Below are 15,182 nucleotides of genomic sequence, written 5' to 3' on the forward strand. Positions count from 1 at the left end.
ATATTGATACAGAATACATAGCCAGACTATATGTTACATTAATATAGAGTATTATATTGATTCCCCCATGCGTCTGTCAGTTTGTTGTACTGTGGGGGCTTGCATGTTGCTGTGATGCTGGAAGCTATGCCACCAGTATTCAAATACCAGCAGGGTCACTCTTGGTAGACAGGTTTCAGCTGAGCTTCCAGACTAAGACAGACTAGGAAGAAGGACCCAGCAGTCTACCTCTGAGAAGAATTAGCCAGTGAAAACTTTATGAATAGCAGCGGGACACTGTCTGATACAGTCCTGGAAGACGAGCCCCTCAGGTTGGAAGGCACTCAAAAGATGACTGCGGAAGAGCTGCCTCCTCAAAGTAGAGTTGACCTTAATGACAGGAATAGAGTGAAGCTTTCGGGACCTTCATTTGCTGATGTGGCACAACACAAAATGAGAAGAAATAGCTGCAACATCCATTAATAATCTGAACGTGGAATGTACGAAGTATGAATCTGGAAAATTGGAAGTCAAAAATGAAATGGAACGTGTAAACATTGATATCCTAGACATTAGTGAGCTGAAATGGACTGGTACCGGCCATTTTGAATCAGACAATCATAGGGTCTACTATGCCAGGAATGACAAATTGAAGAGGAACGGCATTGCATTCACTGTCAAAAGGAACATTTCAAGACCTTTCTTGAAATACAATGCTGTCAGTGATAAATAAAACTTTTTTAGGCCAGATTCTATATTGTAGAAAACATTTACTGTATTTTTACTGAAATAACATGTACTTTCTATGCTTGTTTCCAACCATGCCTACCCGAGAGGTATTTTCATAAGTGCACTACACTTTTTTTTTTTAATAGAAAAATGTAAAAAAAAAATTGGCAGGTGGCACTTATGACAATACCTCTTGCGGGGAGGGAGTGGTTGGCAAACAAACGAAGAAGGCATGTGTTATATGTGTAAAAATGTAATAGCATTGTTTGACTAGATCATGATTTCAGTATTTCATCAAATCTCTTCTCATACTCTTTTTGTAATTATTCCATAACTATAAACTTCTCAACATATTGTGCCAGAACCATTTTCTTTTCTTGAGTGTTACAACATGGTTCACCTTTCCTTCCCGCCCCTCCCCCTCATTAAATTCTCTCTTACATAATTTTAGAATTGAAAATATATTTCATTTGAATCAATGATGAATTTCAGATTCAGTGGTCAGATAGGTTCAAATTTAAAAAAAAAAAAACCTTCAGTAAAATTGGAATTTGTGAAAGGAAGGGAAATAATTTATTCTTGTTCTAGTTCTTTATTACAGGATATTAAGCTTCTGGCAAATGCCAATGGTTAATCAGTGCAAACATGTCTGTTTGAGTCAGCCTCGTTTTTCATATGCAGTTACATGCCTGACTGCCATTTCAGATCTTTGGATATTTTCACTGGAAATGTTAATTACAACTTAATATAACATAATTTCAAGAGAGGTTGTTAAAGGAGTTTAATAGCTCAAATACCTGGAAATATAGAACAAGAATTATACAAAGCATTATGAGTTAATTCTGTAGTGAAAATCTTAGCAAGAATGATAAAAACAAAAACAAGGAAAATATCTATTCCCACTATTTGGAATAAAAAATGGTGTAACTATAGATTCTACAGATATTAGAAAAATAACTACTGAATAGTGTGAGCAACTTTATGCCAGTAAGTTTGGCCACTTAGATGAAGTAGACAAAGTCCTCTAAAAACATGACTGACCCAAACTAACACAGTAAGAAAAAGAAAATTTAAATAGCTCCATAGGGAAGAAAAATAGCAAATTCATAATTTAAAATATTCCCCAAAAAGAAAATTCCAGGCTCAGATAGATTTATTGGTAAGTGCTGTAAAACACTTAAGGAAGAAATAATGCTAGTCTTCTACATATTCTCTCAGAAAATAAAGTAGGAGAAGCCACTTCTAAACTCCTTTTTACGAGTCCATAAAACCAGGAAAGCACAATACAAGAAAAACAAAATAGCCAACTCATACCCCTGTGGATGTAGTTGAAAAATAACCTCAACAAAATATTAGCAAATCAATTATAGTTATATATGAAAAAGGTAGTACCTCATGACCACCACCACTCATCTGTCAGTTTGTCCAACTGTGGCAGCTTATGTGTTGTTGTGTTGCTGGAAGCAATGCCACTGGTATTACAAATAACAGCAGGATCACCCATGGTGGACAGGTTTCAGTGGAGCTTCCAGACTAAGACAAGATAGCAAGAAGGGTCTAGCAATCTACTTCTAAAAAAAATGGCCAGTGAAAACCTTATGAATAGCACTAGATCGTTGTCTGATATAGTGCCAGAAGATGAGCCTTTCATTTGAAAGGCTCTCAAAGTATGACTGAAGAGCAGCCTCCTCAAAGTAGAGTCAACCTTGATGACGTGAATGGAGTCAGCTTTTGGGACCTTCATTTGCTGGCGTGGCACTACTCAAAATGAGGAGAAACAGCTACAAACATCCATTAGTATTTGGAAGGTGGAACATAATGAAGTATGAATCTAGGAAAATTGGAAGTTGTCAAAAATGAAGTGGAACACTTGAAGACCGATATACTAGGCGTTAGCTGAAATGGACAGGTGTTGGCCATTTTGAATTGGTTAATCACATGGTTTACTATGCTGGGAATAACAAATTGAAGGACAATATCACATTCATTGCCAAAAGAACATTTCAAGATCTATCCTGAAGTACAACACTGTCAGTGATAGGATAATATCCATAACCCTATAAGGAAGACTGGTTAATATAACTATTATTCAAATTTACGTACCAACCATGAATGCCAAAGACAAGGAAATTGAAGATTTTTACCAATTTCTACAGCCTGAGATTGATCAAACATATATCAAGATGCATTGATGATTACTAGTAATTGGAATGCAAAAGTTGGATAAAAAGAAGAAGGATCAGTAGTTGGAAAACATGGGCTTGGAGACAGAAACAATGCTGGAGATCACAAGATAGAGTTTTGCAAGACCAGCTACTTATTCATTGTAGATGTCTTTTTTCACCAACACATATGGTGGCTCTACAGTGGATCTCACCAGATGGAAAACAACTTGACTACACCTGTGCAAAGAGACAATGGAGGAGCTCAATATCATCAGTCAGAAAAAGTCCAGGGCTGACTGCATAACAGACTATTAATTGCTCATATACAAGTTCAAGTTGAAGCTTAAGAAAATGAGAACAAGTCCTCAAGAACAAAAATATGACCTTGAGTATGTCCCACCTGAATATAGAGATCATCTCAAGAATAAATTTGATGCATTGAACACTAATGACTAAAAACCAGTCATTTTGGCATTTTTTTTTTTGTTGCTTCTCTTCTCTCTCCCCCCCTTTACATAAAATTTTTACATTAATAAAAAAGATAAAAAACAAAGCACCAATCAAAAGGGGGAAAACTTTTTTTTAATGGCAACACAATGTCACAGTTTACATATTAAGTATTTTTGTATTTCTGTCCAAAAAGGTTAACTATAACATACCTATCAGAATGGGTAAAATAAAAAACACTGACAATGCCAAATGCTGGAGAGGATGCAGAAAACCTAAAACAATCATACACGGCTGGTAGAAATGTAAAATGGTACAGGCACTCTTGAAAATAGTTTGGCAGTTCCTTTTTTTTAACACTAAAATTAACTTACTATATGACCTATAATTTTAACTTTAGGCATTTACCCCAGGGGAATAAAAACTTACTTTCACACAGAAATTTGTATAGAAACATTGATAGCAGCTTTAGTTAGCCAAAAATGGGAAACTCACCCAAATGGGTGAATGATTAAACAAACTGTGGTACATCTATACCATGGAATACTACTTAGCAAAAAATAAAAAGAAATGAACTATTGATTATGCAACAACTTAGATAAACCTCAAGGATGATGCTGTCATGGATTGAATTGTGTCCCCCATAAATATCAATCTACTTGGCTAAGTCATGACTCCCAGTATTGTATGATTGTCTACCATTTTTTTAACTGATGTGATTTCACTATGTGTTATAAATCCTATCACTATGAATTAATGCGATAGATTAGTGGCAGTTATATTGATGAGATCTACAAGATTAGATAGTGTCTTAAGCCAATCTCTTTTGAGATATAAAAGAGAGAAGCAAGCAAAGAGACACAGGGACCTCATACCACCAAGAAAGCAATGCCAGGAGTAGAGTGTGTCCTTTGGACCTGAAGTTCCTGTGCTGAGACGCTCCCAGACCAAGGGAAGACTGATGACCAGGACCTTCCTCCAGATTCAACAGAGAGAGAAAGCCTTCCCCTGGAGCTGGTGCCCTGAATTCAGACTTCTAGGCTATTGGACTGTGAGAGAATAAACTCTTTGTTAAAGCCATCCAATTGTGATATTTCTGTTATAGCAGCACTGGATGACGAAGACAGATGCCTACTGGAAAAAAAAAAAAAGCGAATTTCAAAAGGATCCATACTTCATGATTCCATTTATATAACATTAGTGAAATAACATAGAGATGAACAACTGATTAACGGTTGCCAAGGGTTAAGAACGGAGAGGGCAAGTGGGCATGCTATGACAGGGTAGCACAACAGAGTATAACAAAATGGTAGTTAATTTTATTGATTTTAGTGACGTTACACAAATCTACACATACAGCCACACACACATAAAATGAGTGCATAATCTGAAAAAGCTCTATGGATCGTACCAAAGTTTTTTTCCACGTGGTTTACACTTACTTCTCAAGCAGCTCATGACTCAGAAAGGGAAGCTGGGTATGCTATTTATTGGGCCTTGTTATATACTGAATTGTGTCCCCCAAAAGTATGTGCTGTAAATTCTAACCTGTGCACTCCTGTGGAATTATTTTACCAAAAAGCAATTTGGATATTTTGGTCCTGGTTTCTGAACCCTGCCCAGGCTGACTGTGATGGTTAGGATTGTCTGTCAACTTGGCTTGTCCATGATTCTCAGTATTTTGGCAGTTATATAATGTTGTAATCACTTCCCTGTTGAAATTTGATAAGTGATCACCCCCATGATAGAATCTGCTGAGTGGTACTGGCAGGGGTGGGGTCTGTGGCAAGTCACCGTCCCCTTAGCCTTCATCTCTCTGCCTTCCGCCATCTACTTCCTTCCTGCTCACCTTGCCAAGGTCACTGGCTTATTCTGGATCCAGCAGCTATCTTGTCTGACCTCTGGTTCTTGGGACTTGAGCTAGCAGCCTACCTGTCCATCTTGGGATTTGTCAATCTTCACAGTCTTTGAGCAATAGTCCTGCTCCCTGACCTGCTGATCTTGGGTTCCCCAGCCCCTGCAGTCATGTGAATCAGGAGAAACTTGTGGTCTTGCCTGCTGACCTTGGGGATTCCTTGATCTCCACCAGGCCCTCCTTGGAAACTCTATGGGGCAGTTCCACTCTGTCCTACAGGGTCGTTATGAGTCAGAATCGACTCGCTGGCAACAGGTTTTTTTTTAAAGTAGGAGAAAACAAATTTCTGTTCGGTAAAGCCACCCATTTAAGGTATTTCTGCTATAGCAGCACTAGATAACTAAGGCGAACTCCTTCTACCTTTAAATAATGTAAACAAGTTCTTTTATGACAAGTCACTAAAGCAGGGAACCCTGGTTTCTGACCTGCTGATCTTGGGTTTACCAGCTTCTGTGGCTCTGTGAATTGGGAAAGGCCTCTACCCTGATCCAAGGACTTGGGATGTTCCTTAATATACACCTTTACATATATTTATGCACTTTACTGGTTTTGCTTCTCTAGAGAATCCAGCCTAAGACACTAACCTTTACACAATTTGGCTGCAGATCCCACCCACTGGTCTGAACTTTAACCGGTTAGCCTGGGGAACCCCACCCAGTAACCAACTTTCACCAGGATAGGCTGAGGTGCCCAGCCCAGTAGTTGGCCTTTACCAGGATTTGCTGCCTTCTCCCATCTGACCTTTTACCTAGATTGGCTGGGGAGCCCTGCCTAGTAGCTGACCTTTACCCAGATTGGCTGGGGAGCCCCACCCTATACATGACCTTTACCTGTATTGTTTAGGGATCCCACCTTGTAATTTAAAAGGAGTACTTGGGCTGGCTTATAAAAACCTTGGGACCTGAGAGCAGATCTGCCCTAATAGAGAGGAGAGCTGCCTGAGTATTGCCCTGACAAGACCCATTCCATCGGGGAGCTTATCTGAAGCTGTCCGGGTTGACAAATAGAGAAACATGTTCTCTGCCTCAGGGACCTTTCCAGATCTCGCCAGTATACCTTTCCTTGAGTTGCATCCTGAGTAACCTGACATTGACCTTGAATTGCAACCTCAGTTGTATCCTATTACTTCTGCCTTGTTACCTGAATAAACCACATAACCATGAGTATAGTCTGTGAGATCTGTGTGACTACTGCAGCAAATTATTGAACCCAAAAGAAAAATAGTGTGCCATGAGGAGAATGGCTGCTGTCAGAAATAACAGAGAAGTGAAAATGCTGAGGTATTTCTTGATCTCTGCCTTATAGGAACCAGCATTATACTAATTCTGGTTCATAGATATTCCTTAGACTCTATGTCTGCAGATGTAATCCTATTTGGGAATAGGAGTTTATTCTGTTAATAAGTCCATATCAGTGTAGGGTGTGTCTTAGACCACTCACTTTTGAGTTATGAAAGGAACAGATTAGGCACAGAATCAAGCAAAAAAGCACAGATACCAAAACCAAACTCTGTCGTTGAGTTGATTCCAACTCATACTGACCCTATAGAACAGAGCAGAACTGCCCCATACGGTTTCCAGGCAGTGTCTGGTGGTTTCGAACTGCCAACCTCTTGGTTAGCAGCCGTAGCTCTTAACTACACCACCAGGGTTTCCCAGCACAGAAGGGGAGATATACGTCACATCACATGAAGATCACCAAAGAACTAAGGAACAAAAGCTGAAAAGAGGCAAGGAACTTCTCCCAGAGCTGAAAGAGAGAGAAACCATATTCCCCTTGAGCCAGTGGCCTGAAATCTAGCCTCCTAAACTGTGAGAGGAAACCCTGGTGGAATAGTGCTTGAGAGCTACTGCTGCTAACCAAAAGGTTGGCTGTTCAAATCCACGAGGCCCTCCTTGGAAACTCTATGGGGCAGTTCTACTTTGTCCTATACGGTCGCTCGCTATGCGTCAGAATCGACACACTGGCAGCAGATTTTTTCTGTTCGTTAAAGCCACCCATTTAAGGTATTTGTTATAGCAGCACTAGATAACTAAGGCAGGCCCCTTCTACCTTTAAATAATATAAACAAGTTGTTTTATGACAAGTCACTAAATTTTATATAATATAAATAAAAATCACTCTCTATTGCCATTGTATAAACACTTGCATAAACTAAACAGGACAACTAGAATTTCAAATCTTCATAAAAATTTTGAAGTTTGAAAAGATCTTGATTGTACTGCTAGGTCCTGTCACACTCTCACCCAACTTCCTAACTGTAGTACTTAATCAGTTTCAAGAGTTTTAATGAACAAAATAACATATGAATGTAGAACATTCTGTTTATAGAACAACTTGAGAAATGGAAAAGCCATACTTTCCTGATCAAACTTAAGAATTCAACAAAACATCAATCACTAAGGAAAAATATTCTGTGGGTACTTCCTATATTCATGAATGTAAATATAAATCTATTTTCTGAGTTAAAAGTAAGTTTCACATTTTCAAAACTTAGTTACTAAATCTAAGTATTTTCAAACATATAAAAATCTATGCAATAGATGTCCACTTCTGGGAAGATGGCATAAACATACTTTTACCCACTAAGTACAACTATAAACCCTGAAAATTATACATTAAGCAAACCTAAGTCACTGAAAGGTGGAAAGAAGAAGGCAGACCAGCTTGGGATCTCAGGAATGACAGAGTGGTCAGCCCCTTGGGTTTTCATTTTGCCTCACATACCCCAGCCTTGGAGCTGAGGAAGCCAGCAACCTTGAAATGCCAATGAGCACAAACAAAAAAGGTCCAATAAAGCCTGTTCTCTCAACACACACACACGCAAAAAAAAAAAAGAGAGAGAGAGAAGCAGCATGATAAGACAGAAAACTCTTAGAAAATAACTTCCCTACTCCAGCCTAACATCATAGTAAAACTATGGCCCCACCCATGCCAGCAAGAGCCAATTGGGGAGCCTAGATTACCACCTCCATCAGGTTATAAAAAAGCGTTCCAAACCCCCAGCCATCGTTTTGCCAGAAAAGATCAAATATAGGGGCCAAGATTTTCATTCTAACCAAGTAGTAACTAGGCTGTCTACTTCATGGTGTCAGTGAAGACCATGCAAAGGGATTAGACTACAACCCCCACCTGGTAGTAGTGAGGAGTCCTGCCCCTCACCGTGGCTGTCAATTAAGCCTCAAAATGGAAACTTGGATTTCTATCCCCAGCGGGCACCAACAAGGTAATGCCCCACTTGCCCTGACAAAGTGGTATCAGAAGAAGCCACCGAAAACAGAATTTAAAAACAGAAGGTTTAAATAAGATCCAAAGTATTATAGCAAAAATGCCCACAGATTTCAATGGGAAATCACTCATCACATCAAACGCCAGGAAGATGACAACTTGAATTAAAGAAGATAATCAACAGACACCAACAACAAAACAACAAAAATATAAGAATTGTTTGGCAAGGATATTAAAGCAATCACCATAAAAATGCTTTTAATGAGCAATTACGAAATCTATTACAAAAAAAATCATAAACTTTCAGCAAAGAGTCTCAGCAAAGGAAATACAAAGAACTTTAAGCAAATTTTAGAACTAAAAAATAAAATAACGCAATTTTTGAAAAAAATTAATGGATGGGTCCAACAGCAAAATGGTGGAAGACAGGGTAAAGAATCAGTGAAGTTAAAGATAAACAAGAGCAATTACACAATCTGAACAAAGAAGAAAAAACTGAAAAATAAAAAAGAACAGAGCCTGTGAGACTGTTTTAACTATCTAGTACTGTTAAAACAGAAATACCACAAGTGAGTGGCTTTAACAAACATAAATTTATCATCTTACAGTTTAGGAGGCTACAAGTCCAAATTCAAGGCACCTGCTGTAGGGGAAGGCTGTCTCTCTCTGTTGGCTCTGGGGGAACGTCCTTTTCTTCTTTCAATATCTGCAGGCCAGGTGTTCCTTGGAAATCTCCATGTATCTTGGCATCGATCTTCCCCTGGGTCTAGAGGCTTCTCAGCAAAAGGACCCCAGGTCCAAAGGATGTACTCCACTCCTGGATCTTCTTTCTTGGTGGTAATGAAGTCCCTTTCCTTTCTGCTCACTTCTATTTTTTATATCTCAAAAGAGATTAACTCAAGATATAACTTAATCCTATAGACTCCTGCCTCATTAACATAACTTCCTCTAATCCTGCTCATTAACATCATAGAGGTTAGGATTTATAACATATTGGATAATCACATCAGATCACAAAATGGAGGACAACCACACAATACTACGAATCATGGCCTAACCAGGTTGACACACATTTTTGGGGGACACAATTCAATCCATAACAGAGACTACAAGAAAACATGTAACATTAATTGGAGTCCCAGAAAGGGAAGAGAAAGAAGGCAGGGCTACAAAAAAGAAGTACACAAATAATGACTGAGAAGTTTCAAAATTTGACAAAAGACAAGCTTACAGATTCAATAAGCTGAATGAATTCCAAGTAGGACAAACTCAAAGAAAACCCATACTAGGATACTAGTTATCCTCCAAATATGAAACAACTATGGCTAGAAAAGCCAAAGGGTGGCCTGCAGTGTGATTACTTTTGTGTTGGCCTTTCTAGCCATGGCTTGTAACCGCCACCCAACTGATTGTGTGATTAGGTAATTGCGACCTACCAAGGGGATTGGTTAGTTTTGCCTTAAAAGAGCCAATTCCAGAGCACAGAGGAGGAGCCCACCACCACCAAGGAAGGAAAGACCAGCAGGAGAGACCCAGCAACAGGAGACGGCATGGTAGGCTTACCAGGCCCACGAGGAGAGAAAGCTGAGTGCCTCTGGGCAGAGACTGAGGGACAGGGAGAGGCGTGCGTGCTGGAAGAACTGTATCCAGAGTGTTCTTGAGCCTGAATTTTAACTGTTACTTCTCTAATAAACCCCATAACTGTGAGTATGGTCTGTGAGTTCTGTGTGGCCACTGCAATGAGTTACTGAACCCAGTAGAGAGTGCTATGGGAGGGACAGTTAGTGTCAGAATTGGTAGAGATGGCAGGGAGAGGGGGCTTGTCTGGCCTCCACCTCAGGGGAATCAGCCTTACACTGTTGATCTTCATTCTTCTTTCCCCTTGGAGGGTTGGAAGAGGTCAGACACCACCCCCATGCAGTTTTTACAGCCACGTCGTAGTCAAACTTCTGAAAACTAAATACAAAGAAAAAAATCTTGAAAGCAGTGAGAAGGAAATGGCACCCTACCTACATTTCAAATGACAGTTTTCTCATCAGAATCCAGAGCGATAAGAAGGAAGTGTAACTGCATTTTACATGTGCGAAAAGAACTGTCAGTCCAGAATGGCATATCCTGTGAAAATACCCTTCAATAAAAAAAAAAAAAAACTATTTTTTTTTTAATAGTGAGGGGAAATTTAGACATTCTCAGATGAGAGAAAACTAAGAATTTGTGTGAGCCAACCTGTCCTAAAAGGATAGCAAAACGAAGTTCTCTAGACAGAAAGGAAATGGTAAAAGAATCTTGGAACATGAGGAGAAAAACATGTAAAAAGTAAAAACATGGGTACATACATTTTCCTTCTCCTGTTTTCTAAATTACGTTTGAAAAGTGAAGAAAAAGTATAACATTGTCTGATGTGGTTCTAAATGTATGCAGAGGATATATTTATATTTAAACCATGAAGGGCAAAAAACCAAAACCAAACCCAATGTCGTCGAGGTGATTCTGACTCACAGCAACCCTACAGGACAGTGTAGAACTGCCCCATAGGGTTTCTGAGCCTGTAATCTTTTTTTTTTTTTTAATCTTTACCGAAGCAGACAGCCACATCTTTCTTCTGTGGTGGGTTCAAACTGCCGACTTTCAGTTGGCAGCTGAGCGCTTAACCACTGCGCCACCAGGACTCTCAAAAAATAGAACAGCAAAAACTTCAGTACACACGCTAAAAAAAAAATTTATGTATTTTTGTGCTGATAAAAAAAAACCCAGAGCCGTGGAGTCGATTCCGACTCATAGTGATCCTATAGGGCAGAGTAGAACTGCCCCTGTAAAGTTTCCAAGGAGAGCCTGGCGGATTCGGACTGCTGACCCTTTGGTTAGCAGCTGTAGCACTTAACCACTAGGACACTAGGGTTAAAATGACTAAATTAAGTGAATCTACCAATTCTCATCTGCTACTCTAATTATTACCAGGAATATAAATAGGAATTTTTTTTTTTTTATAAATTGAAAAACAACAAAATACCCATTGACTTTCGTGCCTTACTAATTTCACACATCTTATGTCTGAAAACTGCTTTGCCAGGGGTTTTCAGGTGTTGTTTTCACTTGAGAATTGTTTTAATTTGTATTTTTTAATAAATAGTATAGTAATACAGTATTAAAGGGTACATCCTTCCACCATTTTGCCTCAGAATATCCAGTTAGCCTCCTCCTATAAATAACCAAAGTCCTCCAGAGATATTTTGTGAATATTGAAGCTAATGGGCCTTCCTCCCCCCGTCTTTTTACACAAATGTTACTACATGCATAACTCTGCATCTTGGTTTTCACTTAATAAATCTTCAAAAATTTTTATCTCAATAGCTTCCTCATTTATAAAAAATAACTGTATGACACTGTATCATGTGAGTGCATCATATATTTGTTGTTAGGTGCCATCGAGTTGCTATTGATTCATAGTGATCCTATGTACAACAGAACTAAACACTGCCCAGTCCTGTACCACCCTCAGAAATGTTGCTATGCTTAAGCCCATTGTTGTAGCCACTATGTCAATCTATCTCACTGAGGGTCTTCCTCTTCTTCACTGACCCTCTACTTTACCAAGTATGATGTCCTTCTCCAGGGACTTATCCCTCCTGACAACATGTCCAAAGTATGTGAGACATAGTCTCAGCATCCTTGTTTCTAAGGAATATTCTGGTTGTACTTCTTGCAAGGCCGATTTGTCTGTTCTTTTGGTAGTCCATGGCATATTCTTCACCAACATCACAAGTCAAAGGTGTCAATTCTTCTCTGGTCTTCTTTATTCATTGTTCAGCTTTCACATCTGCAGGAGGCCACTGAAAACACCATCGCTTGGGTCAAGCGCACCTTAGTCTTCAAGGTGACATCTTTGCTTTTCAATACTTTAAAGAGGTCTTTTGCAGCAGATTTGTCCAATGCAATACGTCATTTATTTAGGTTGTGATAATTTCCTACTCCAATGTTTCAACAAATAACTTTGCATATCTGTAGAATAAATTCCTAGAAGTGGAAATGCTTAATCAAAGGGTATGTAAATTTCAGAAATTTTGATAATTATTGTCAAATGGCCCTTCATAGAGATTGTTCCAACATGCACTATCCCCAGCAATGCAGGAGTGTCTGCTTCCTTCTGCCTTCTTTAATACGATGAGTCATCTTTTTGATCTTTGCCAACCTGACAGGTAAAAAACTCCCAGGATAAGCATTCTATTGAAGGATAACTATCAATCAATCTTAAAGTGAAAGGATTACCTCAGTGCATTAATCACAAAGAAACAAAGTGACCTTCAAACTGAAAATGGCTCTATCTTGTATCAAGTCTATGATACTATGCATTTAAGTTACCCTGTAGCCCAGTCTACCCTTAGCGCCTGTTATTCACAGGAAAAGAGAAATGAATGGTAATTATCAGACAAAAGTAATATTTGAGCAGATAAGTTTTTGTTTATCAAAATATTATTTACCAAATACTGTCAGAAGAGTGGATCCTGAAGGTGCAGTGGTTAAGAATTATGGGGAGCTGTGGCTGCTCACCAAAAGACTGGTAGTTTGAATCCACCAGCTGCTCCTTGCAAACCCTATGGGGCAATTCTACTCTGTTCTATAGGGTCACTATGAGTCGAAATCATCTCAACAGCAACGTGTCTGTTTTTATTTTCATCAGAAGAGTAGTTAAGATTTAAATTACTAGGCAAATTGGATATAAATCTAAACTTACTGCCATGTAACCTTGAATGTTTTTCATGCATCAGACTATGCCCATGAATTACTGTTAATAATGCCTTCTGCTCAAAAACCATTTTAAAATCTACTCTTCGTAAGAATATATTAATATCTCTAAGCACATATAAAACCCACTGCCATTCAGTTGATTCTGACTCATAGCAACCCCATAGGGTTTCCAAGGCTGTACCTCTCTATGGAAGCAGGCTGCCACATCTTTCTCCCACTGATGGTTTCAAAATGCCAACCTTTGGGTTAGCAGTTGATCGCTGTAACCACTGCGTCCCAAGCACCTATATGTACGTAGTAATAAAAAATTAACACACTCTCCAAAAGAAGTTTAAAAAAAATAAGAAGTAAAACAAAAGTTTTTGGAACTTTTGATAATACATGAGGTCTCTTTCTGATCTGCCATTCTAATTCAATGATTTTTAAATTACCTGGATGATAACCCCAGATTTTTTTTTAAGTGCAAATTTCTTATCTATTCATACGCAAATTTTATTTTTATGACAGGCAAGCAGGTTTTTCTTAGCACACACACTGTAAAATTTGATACGTGGATAAACTAGTAATTATAAATAGGGAGTTTTAGGTTTAAGTAATTACTCTGGCTTATTTAACGTTTCAATAACTGACACAAGGCAGCTCATCTGATTACTGACATTTCAAACACCTAAGTTATGGAATTTTAAAATTCTGTACTATTTCCTATTTACTTTATTAACTAGGTGACAGGGCACTTATTTCCTAGAAACATGGATAAACTTCATTAAACTATTACATCTTAAGGTATGCATATTAGAAGGATTAATTCTTGAATCAATAATTACTTTCAAAATAGTGTTAATCCCTGTCTACCTGAAAAATGATAGGAACACACTGAATGTTTCACTTGGAGGTAAATGGTCCATGAATTAAATTTTAAATTTTTCAACATAATATATTTTACTCCAATAAGCGTGCATGGCTGATTATGTGGATAGAAAACAACATACTCACTAAAATAATGTGGATGATTCTGTTGGTTTAATACCGTGAATTTCACATGAGAGAAATACACATACTCTTGAAAGAAAATTCAGTCCATCATCAAGTATTTACTGAGTACTTTCTTTCTAAAAGTCAAGCCCAGTACCAGGTGCAGAAGTCCTGGCAGGGTCTGCATCTCAGGACTCTGCGTACAGAAGTGTAGGCTAGGTGGGGTGAAGTGCTTTGTCTGTAGAGAATGATACTCCCCAAACCAAACTTACATTTTCTCCAGTGTCCTGGAAAAGCATCCAGGCACCGGAAAGGTATATAACAGCTTTAAAGAGTGGGAAATGAGGACCCTAAATGCAGAATAGGAAGCAAACTCATCACTCCTCCAGGGCCTCGCACAAAAGGTGCAGACTAAAAACTGTGTCTACCTTTAAGACCTGGAAGGGAAACAGCCCTACCAGAGGCATGGTCGCAGTCTCATTTGCATAAGCACCCAAACACTGCCGACGTCACCGCCCAGGTCCGAATCCCGCGCCGTATTACTCCAACAGCCATTCCCCACGAGGAAGGATGCAAAGGGAAACACCAGGTAGCGGGAGCCCGGGGCCTCGCTTTCCTTAAACTAAGAGCGTCAGACGCCTCTTCCTCTGCCCTACGGAAAGGAATCCCCTCCGTACCCTCCCCCAACTGCAGGCCCCTGGACCGGGTGGGTCACTCCTGCCCCAGGGACGTCTCGGGCGTTTCGATTTATTCATTTTTACAAGACTGGTGTTCACTTAAAGACGTAAAGGCTTTCCTACAGTCAAAACCTTCCTCTACCCCGGCCACGCAAGACCAGCCATGCGAATGAAACGGTCTAGGTTCCCAAATCCTTTGTATTTTTTCTTTAAAATCCCCAGCACCATCAACATCACCACCACCCTCTCAAATCCCGGGATGCGCAAAAACACGCAAGCTGTGCCTCTTTAGTAGCCACGTGCCTTGTCCGCGGCGAAAGGCCC

The 15,182-nt window shown here is 39.3% G+C and overlaps 1 protein-coding gene across 1 annotated transcript in view; it reads right to left on the bottom strand.

The window, feature by feature from the left end:
- Nucleotides 1-15,182, bottom strand: part of SLC6A15 (solute carrier family 6 member 15) — a 54,961-nt gene that overhangs the window by 38,860 nt on the left and 919 nt on the right. The window lies entirely within an intron of this gene.

This window comes from Elephas maximus, chromosome 4 (assembly GCF_024166365.1).
Source record: "Elephas maximus indicus isolate mEleMax1 chromosome 4, mEleMax1 primary haplotype, whole genome shotgun sequence".
Classification (NCBI taxonomy): domain Eukaryota; kingdom Metazoa; phylum Chordata; class Mammalia; order Proboscidea; family Elephantidae; genus Elephas; species Elephas maximus.